A 9,019-nucleotide genomic window follows, 5' to 3' on the forward strand; every position below is an offset into this window, starting at 1 on the left:
GCCATTTATATTTACAGATATAGATGTACATACATACGTACATATAGCAACAGTTAATTTAAAAATAGGCCTTGAATTTGAAGGAGAACAAGGAGTATAAGGCAGGGTTTGGAGGGAGAAAGGAGAAAGAGAATATGATGCCATTATACTATAATCTCAGTAGTAAAAGAAGGGATTAAAAATAAATCTTTAAAATATGATGATTATTTTCATGTTCAAGCCTTTTTTGATTATTTGAGATAATTTCCTGAGATGTTGGTTTAATTCCATTGTAAGAAAGTAACTATTTCAAGAAATAATTTTAAGATCTGTTATGAGATTCCTAGAGTTTACATACAGTAGGAAAGAAGACAGATGGATTAAAAGTTCTGTAGATACCATAAACCCAATTTAAAATAAAATTGAACACATAAGATTAGATGATATGAGATTATACCTAGTAATAAACTTCTAACATTGATCATAAAATGCTTTTTTTCTATATGAAGAAATCTATTTTTTTCAACTAGTAAATCCTGGTGATAGTTTCTTCTTGGATACTGTAATACCACTTTGTCACTATAATGTGATCACTCCCTGGTAGCCAAAAGCTAAAGAAAAGGTGGAAATGCTGCAGATGAAAAGAAAGAGAAAGAATCTCCGTCCTCTTCTATCTGATAGTTGCCGGAGATTGAGGAATGTATGCTATCAGCTACTAACAAGTGAAATCTGGCAAATGCCAGCAGAGTCAGCAATGATAACCTCACAACCATGTCAATTTCTCATCTACAGTAGCATACATCAACCCCCAGGAATTAGAAAAATCAGTTACAGAAGAAAATCACACACACACATACACACACACACACACACACACACACACACACACACACACACACACACACACACGCACGCACCCCTACCTGAGGGATTAGTGACTTAGGAATGTTGAGATTAACTAAGTTAGTAAACAAACTTACAGAAACTAAATATGATTTCACTTTACTATAAAACTTGTTCTCTCTGGCCCAATTTCACCCTGCCTTGAGTATCAGTAAACACTTTTTTTTTGTCTCATGTTTCTCTATTTCAACATTGTGGATGGTGTCTACATTTTCATTTAGTGTGTGAGTCTGATGGACAATACACCTGGACTCTTCTAGAGAAATATAACTTCCCAAATGATATTTAGATTATAAAAATGGGAAAAGAAATTCTAACAAGAATGATGTTAGAATCTTCCAGATCTTTAAACAACTGCCTTCTCCAAATATTCATGATATATTTAAAACTTTAAAAATATTTTAAATTTCCTATGGTCCCAACACTATATTTCCCTAAAATCAGAATTTAGACTCATACACACAAACATCTACCAACATACATACTAATTTTTAATTAATCATGTATTTATGCAATATAGTTGCATTTACTTCTTATTAAGAAAATACCTGGTTATCTTGAGAACCTAGATGTAAGAATAATCCCTGAGTGTAAGAAGGTGTTTACATGACTAAGCTAATTATATAAAAGAAGCAAAATGTAAGCTATTGCATAACATTTTGGCCAAATCAATGCTGAGTTTTTAGAATGTAAGGAAAGAAAGAAACTATGTTCTTTTTAACTCAACCAAGAGACTGCACATACTGGCACATATCTGCAATCCCAACAACTGGGAGGTGGAGGCACAGTGACTGAGAGCTCAGTCTTGTTCAACTACAGAGGAGCTCAAAACCAGCTCACCCTCTTGCTATATGGTAACCCTTTCAATCCATTCCTGCCCTACAAAAATTAAATAGATAATAAAGTTAATCAAGAATTTTGCAGTAACATGCCAAAGGCCAAATACATATTTATACATTTCCTTTACAAGAAAAGGGAATAAAAGTGAGTGTGACAAAAGCAAATTTAGATGAATGATTTTATATGAGTGAAAATAATTCCTCTTCAAACTATAGAATTCATACTAAATTTATGTATCTGTATATGCCCATATATATGTAAGCCCAAGTAATTTTCAATCCATACAGTATAGAGGAAAAAATGTTCACCGACATTTCTCCTGCTATCCACACTCTTGCAAATATTTCTAGAATCACTTCTGCTTAATAAGGCAAAGAGATGTTTGATATTGCCTATTTTATGTCCTTGAAAACTCATAAACCGCTGGTTAAAATTGCCAGGTTTCCTAGGCCCTGCTACTGCTGTGATATATAAAACTCTTAAGTAGCATTTTTAGAATTGGCTAGACTGCTTTTTCTTGAACGTTATACCCAAATGAAGAAGGATTTTGAAACTATGCAGAATCTTTTGTGTTCAATCTCAATTCCCTGCTGTCTGACAGTAGGGGAACCAAATTGGAAACTGTTGTGAATCCCATATCTGAACACTAGAGAAGCAGTTGCAGAAAGTAGACAGGCTGAAGTTCTGAGCTGTGCTTTAATTTCTTGGTAGATACTTGAGTGTTTGAGAGAATGACTCTCTGCTATCTGGAAGGTCAAGTCTAAAACACAAAAGGACACACTGGAGCTATTCATCACTGTACTGCTATAGGGTAAAAGCAGCGGGCTTTAGATTCAATATAGAAAATCCGATAAGACCCAGTCTGATATGAAAGCTTTTAACGAAAGTCTGTTTTAGATCATAAAACATTTATTTTTCAGAATGTAAGCCCATCTAAGAGTTGCGAGGGCATAAATCACCCCATAATTGCTATTCACAAATACCTTAGTCTTTCTCCTAGCTGGTGAACTCACTTCCAGAATTAAGAGTTAAACTAGTAATTACACTACAGGAAACACTACCAGGAGGGTGAAATAACTGTGTGGATATGCTTTTCATCCAAAAAGAATTTAGTTATATTTGTTTAATGTTTGTTTAACATCTAAAGGAAATACTTGAATGGTTTTTGATTCAATGTCACATATAGAAAGGTAAAATGGACAATCTAAGCACATTTATAATACCAAAAAAGATACAGGTTTTTGCAAGAAAATTGATCCTTTATAAAATACTTTGATTTATATTTCCTTGTATGTGTATTGAATATGACAGCAAGAAATTAATTATGAAATGTAAAATATTTTTAATTTCTGTGCTTAAGACAAGAAAATACAAATACAAAATCACTTTGACTATTAAAATACAAAGTGGTAGGCTTCTATGGCATTAAGTTTGATTGTAGGCTGTTGATTATTTTTATGCTGTCATACATATCTCCAAAGAGTTTAGAAGTTTTGGATGTTTTTTTATATGTGTCTAGAATAATTTAAAAATATCAACCAGCATGATTATAGTTGTGCAACTGGGTAGTGTATAATTATTAATAAAATTTTACAAACAGTCCATCTTCTCTTACTAAAATGAAAGCCAATAGAAATCAAATTTACATACACATGAAATATGTAACTGTAATGTCCTCATTAATTGGTAATGCTTTGAGTATTTTCTCTTGATTTTCAAATTTTATGTCTTTGTTTCAGAATGTTACCGCCATATAACCATAATTGAAAAGCCTTGAAAATGTGTTACTTAGAAGAAGTTGGTGATCCATCCTGAGCAGAGAGTCAGTGGAGTAATAGAGACCTCATCCATATAACCAAAATAAACTAGGTTCCCCCAACAATCTGGATGGCCAAGAGAATATGTTTCTCTTCTAGAATCTGCCAAAAATCCAGGCTTGAATAACCTTAGGTTAGTAGAGTTCTGTTCAGAACCCCAGGACTTGGTAGTATAAGGCAATCACTTTTGTTCTCAGTGATTAAAGCTCATGCTTATTTGTAGCTTGAGTTTTCCTGCCTGGCCCACAGTCAGGACAAATCTCTCTCACCTGCCAGTCCCACAGCCACTCAGACCCGACCAAGTAAACACAGAGACTTATATTGGTTTCAAACTGTATGGCCGTGGCAGGCTTCTTGCTAACTTTTCTTACAGCTTAAATTAATCCATTTCTATTAATCTATACCTTGCCACATGGCTCGTGGCTTACCGGCATCTTCACATGCTGTTTCTCATCATGGCGGCTGGCAGTGTCTCTCTGACTCAGCCTTCCACTTCCCAGCTTTATTCTCCTCCTTGTCCCGCCTACACTTCCTGCCTAGCCAATGGCCAATCAGTGTTTTATTTATTGACTAATTAGCAACACATTTGCCATACAGAACATCCCACAGCACTTATTTGTCTGTTTTGTGCCCTGGTTACAGATTAGCAGAGACCGCACAATTTATAATGCCCAGAGTTGTATTTGTTGTAGATCTAGAGGATCAGAGGTCCAAAATCATAGAGTCTGGCATATGAACATTTTATGTGAGTTTGTTGAATCAATGTAGCTTAATGTTATTGAAAATAAATACAATTTAGAAAAAGGTATATGTTATTAAAAATTAAAGCAAACAAACTAAAAATAAGGTTTTGACATTTTAAAGTAGAGTATTTATACAATATGCTGTAAAGTACTTGCTAACCAAATTGTTCTCTTTAGTATCAATTAATCTTTCACAGAATGTATGTCTGGTCATGATCTTTGGAATTAAAAACAGTATTTTATATTATCTCATTCATGAGCTTAACCCATGGCACAGAGACTCAGATGGTAGTTTGTTTGTTTTGTTTTTGTTTTCGTGTTTTCTTTTTTAGAAAAAAAATGTTTTGTGAGTTTTATGCCACAAAATTGTTCAACTTTGTACTTCAGCATAGAGTACTCAGATTGGAAAAATCAGAAAAAAAAAAAGTAAGCCTTACTGACAAACACCATCTCTTGCTTAGACGAAAAGCTTGCATGCTTCTTGTATGCCTATATTCTTACTCCTTTAGAAAAGATGTTATAAGTAATGCCTAAGTTTGCCCACTGGAATTTAAGACATTCATCTTCTCTTCCTGTTATTTTTCCATAAGAACATGGTACTTTTTATCTCTTTGAAAAATTTCTCTCATGTCTGTCTATGTGTATGTGTACACATGTGTGGTGTGTACGTGATTGTGGATGTTTGCATGTCAGGGGAAAACATGTATAGCAGTATATACATGCATGATTTGTGTGCATGTAGAAACTGGCATTTAGTGTCTTCCTTGATCATGAATTACCCTATTCACTGAAGCACCTAACTGAACCCAGAACTTCCCAATATCACACGTCTGGCTATCTAGCTTGTCCCCAGGATAGCCTATCTCTACTTTCTGTGCACTGGAATGAGCTGAGTGACTATGCCAGCGAACATGTAAAAAGGTTCTGAGGATACATACTCAAGTCCTCACACATGTTTCAGCATGTTAACACCTGAGAAACCATCTTTGGCCACCAAATTATAGTGTTTAACTAATTAACATTTCCATATGTTTTAAGATGTCCTAAAAAAAAATCAAGTTTCAACTAATACAAAACAGAGATAATTCTTTCAACCAACTAAATATTTGGGTCTTTTAAAAAGTTAAGATTGACAAATTCTTAGTCAATAAGACAAAAAATAAAGAGGAAGAAGACACAAATTAACAAAATTATAAATCAAAATGTTGTCAATACTATAGACCTCAATGAAATACAAGACATTATTAAATATTATTTTTTACGTTTATACACTAACAGCAGGGAAATCTAGAAATATATTTTCTAAATATGTGTCATCTACTAAAAATGTCAGACAATTTAAATAATTCAAACAAATGTATTAGAATCAATGACACTAAAGATGAACCAAAATTTCCTCTCAAATACAAGTCTGGAACCAGATAGACTTGGTGCTGATTATTAACATACCAAAGTCTCTTTTTCTTTTCTTTAAAATTGATTTAATATTCCTGAGTGTCTTATCCATATGTATGTATGTGCACCATGTATATACCTAGTATTCATGGAGGTCGGCTGAAGGTATCAGATGCCCTAGAACTGAAATTACACATGATTGTGAACCACCTTATAGTTTCTGTGAACCAAACCAGCATGGTCCGAAGGATCAAGAAGTTCTCTTTCCTGCTGAAACATCTTTCTGACTACTTAGATTTGATTTTCAAGGAAGATTTTATACAAATCCTTATCTTGTTCCATACAATAGAAAGTGGAAGGGGACTACCAAGTTCATTCAATGAAACCAGTACTATTGTAATACAAAAATCGGGTTAAGACGCACAGAGAACCAATTAGAGACCAATTACTTAGCTAAGCATATGTGCAGTAATTTTCAACAATGCTTGGAAACTGAATACAGAAGCTTATTAGGATCATACATTATGATCAACGATGTTTCTTACCAGAATGGCAAGTTGATTCAGTATTTATTAATAAATGTTATCCATGATGTATGAATCAATAAATTTAATACAACACATAAACAAACTCAAGGAAAGAAACAATGTATACATTTTAACTGAAGGCAAAAAGAATTCCACAAAGTTTAATACAACTTCATGATAAGAATCAAGGAGATATTAGAAATAGATGGAATAGATCTTAAAACACTAAAACCTATAGCTAACAGTATATTAAATGGAAACAAACTGAGAAATTTTCCTCTAAAATCTGGAACAATACAAAGATGCCAGCTCTCCTTATTTAATAGTCTTAGCTAAAGAAAATATAAAAAGAAAAGCACATAAAGTATTAAAAGTAAGAAGGAGTATGCCAAACTAACATTATTTGCAGATGACATGATTCCATATTTAAAAAGCTCTGTGGAATCTACTAGAAAAACCTCTAGATCTAATAAGCTCTCACAGTACAGTTGCAGGATACAAAACCAATATAAAAAGTAGCCCTCATATATTCTAAAAAGAATCTTTTAGAGAATAAAATTTGAAAATATATTTCATTCAAAATATATAAGTAAGTAGAAATACACTTAGCCAAAAATGGTAAATATCTCTGTGATGATAACTTTAAAACATTTTTAAAAATCAGTGAAAATTCTAGGCAATGAAAAAAAACCCTTTGTTTCTAAGTTGCCAGAATTAATATTGTGAAAATGGATGTATTATGAAATATAATCTGCTGATATAAAGCAATAATTATCAAGATTGTGATATCATATTTTAAAGATCTAGGCAATTCAGTATAAGAATTCATAAAAAATTGCAAAGACCAGGAATAGCCAAAGCAATATGAAAGATCAAGAACAGAGATGAAGGTATCACAAAACCTGACTTCATGCTTTAAATTATACTGTAGGACTTTAACCATAAAAAAGTCTGATACTGAAAAAATATAAGGAAATCTAGATCAAAGGAACAGAAAAAAAAATGGACCTAGAAGTAAATCACTTAGCTATGACTACTTAATTCTTGATAAAGGAGGTAAACCATTGGGAAAAATATCCCACTAAATTAAGTGGTGCTGGCAAAACTGATAGCCACCTACCAAAGGATGAAAAAGGATATCAGTCACTAGCTTGCTCAAGAGGAGGTACCTTTTATTGTAAAACTGTCCAACTACCTGTGACTAGGGTGGAGATACACACACACACACACACACACACACACACACACACACACACACACATACACACACATATACATATATATGAGTGTAGCTAGAGTTTTCCTGCCTGGCCCACAGTCAGGACAAATCTCTGACACCCGCCAGTCCCACAGCCGCTCAGACCCAACCAAGTAAACACAGAGACTTATATTGCTTAAAAACTGTATGGCCATGGCAGGTTTCTTGCTAACTGTTCTTATATCTTAAATTAATCCATTTCTATAAATCTATACCTTGCCACATGGCTTGTTGCTTACCAGCATCTTCACATGCTTCTAGTCCTGGCGGCAGCTGGCAGTGTGTCCACCTCAGCCTTCCACTTCCCAGAATTCTTCTCTCTTCTTGTCCCGCCTATACTTCCTGCCTGGCCACTGGCCAATCAGTGTTTTATTTATACAGAATGATATCCACAGCATATGAGAATATGTGTTAATCATGCAAATGTGTGTGTACATATATGTCTGTACACACACACACTGACATATAGGTTTGATAGGGAGTAAGGAATTTAAGATATGTGATAAGTTATTGAGAGAGTATTCTGGATAAGTTGGTGGTAGGAAAGGGAAGGTGAAAATGATGTATTTATATTTAGAAAAATAAAAATATTATTAATATTATTATTAAGAAAAGTACAAATGGCTAGCAACTATTTTATAAGATATGTTCAATATCTTCAGTCATCAGAAAATACATAATTCTACTTTGAGATATCATTTCAGCAAAAATAGAATGCCTGTCTTCAAAAAATCCAGCAAATGTTAGAGAAGCTGTGGAAATAGAGAAAAACTTATTCACTGGTGTAGCATGCAGATTAAAATGATCATTATGGAATTCAGTAAGAGACTCCTAAAAAAATTAAAAGTAGAACTACCACATGATCCAGGTTTCTTACTCCTCACATACAAGCAGTGAACTTCATACCTTAATATGGAGATATTTGCATCCCTATTTTTACTACTGTTCTACTCACTATAGAAATGAAAGAATATAATTGTTTACCACTAGATGCATAGATAAAAAATTGATCCATATAAAATAGAATATTAATTAGCTCTGAAGAAAAATTGCATCACAACACTCAGTTAAAATAGATGGGTGGAATTAGAATATACATATTAAGTGAGATCACCTATTCTCAGAAAAAATTTGTGTTCTCTGTCTTGCAGATCCTGTTCAATGGATATTCACAAACAAATGCACATGTACATATAGCATAACATTAAAAAAAGAACCAAAAGGGTAGTATGTATATATAGTGAAGTTTGAAATGTGTCTTGCTGTGTGGTTTTCAAATACCCTTAGTGTTATTCTTCACTTTCTCCTCCTCTTTCTGTATTTCATTCCTCCTGCTCTTGCCCTTCATGGCACCTGTGTCTTGCTCCTTCACTCCTGTCCATCACAGCAGATTTTAGATATTCAAGTAATAGTGTCAAGGTTGTTAAAATTATGTTTACAATAGTGAGAATATTGAAATTTCTGAGAATTCCTGGAGATACTGATTTATTGTCTCGGAATCTCAAAGAGTAACATGCCAGGAATTTGAGAACACTGAAAAAAATACTTTTCTTCATT

The sequence above is a fragment of the Peromyscus californicus genome, unplaced genomic scaffold, assembly GCF_007827085.1.
Source record: "Peromyscus californicus insignis strain IS unplaced genomic scaffold, ASM782708v3 Scaffold_22__1_contigs__length_63687245, whole genome shotgun sequence".
Lineage (NCBI taxonomy): Eukaryota > Metazoa > Chordata > Mammalia > Rodentia > Cricetidae > Peromyscus > Peromyscus californicus.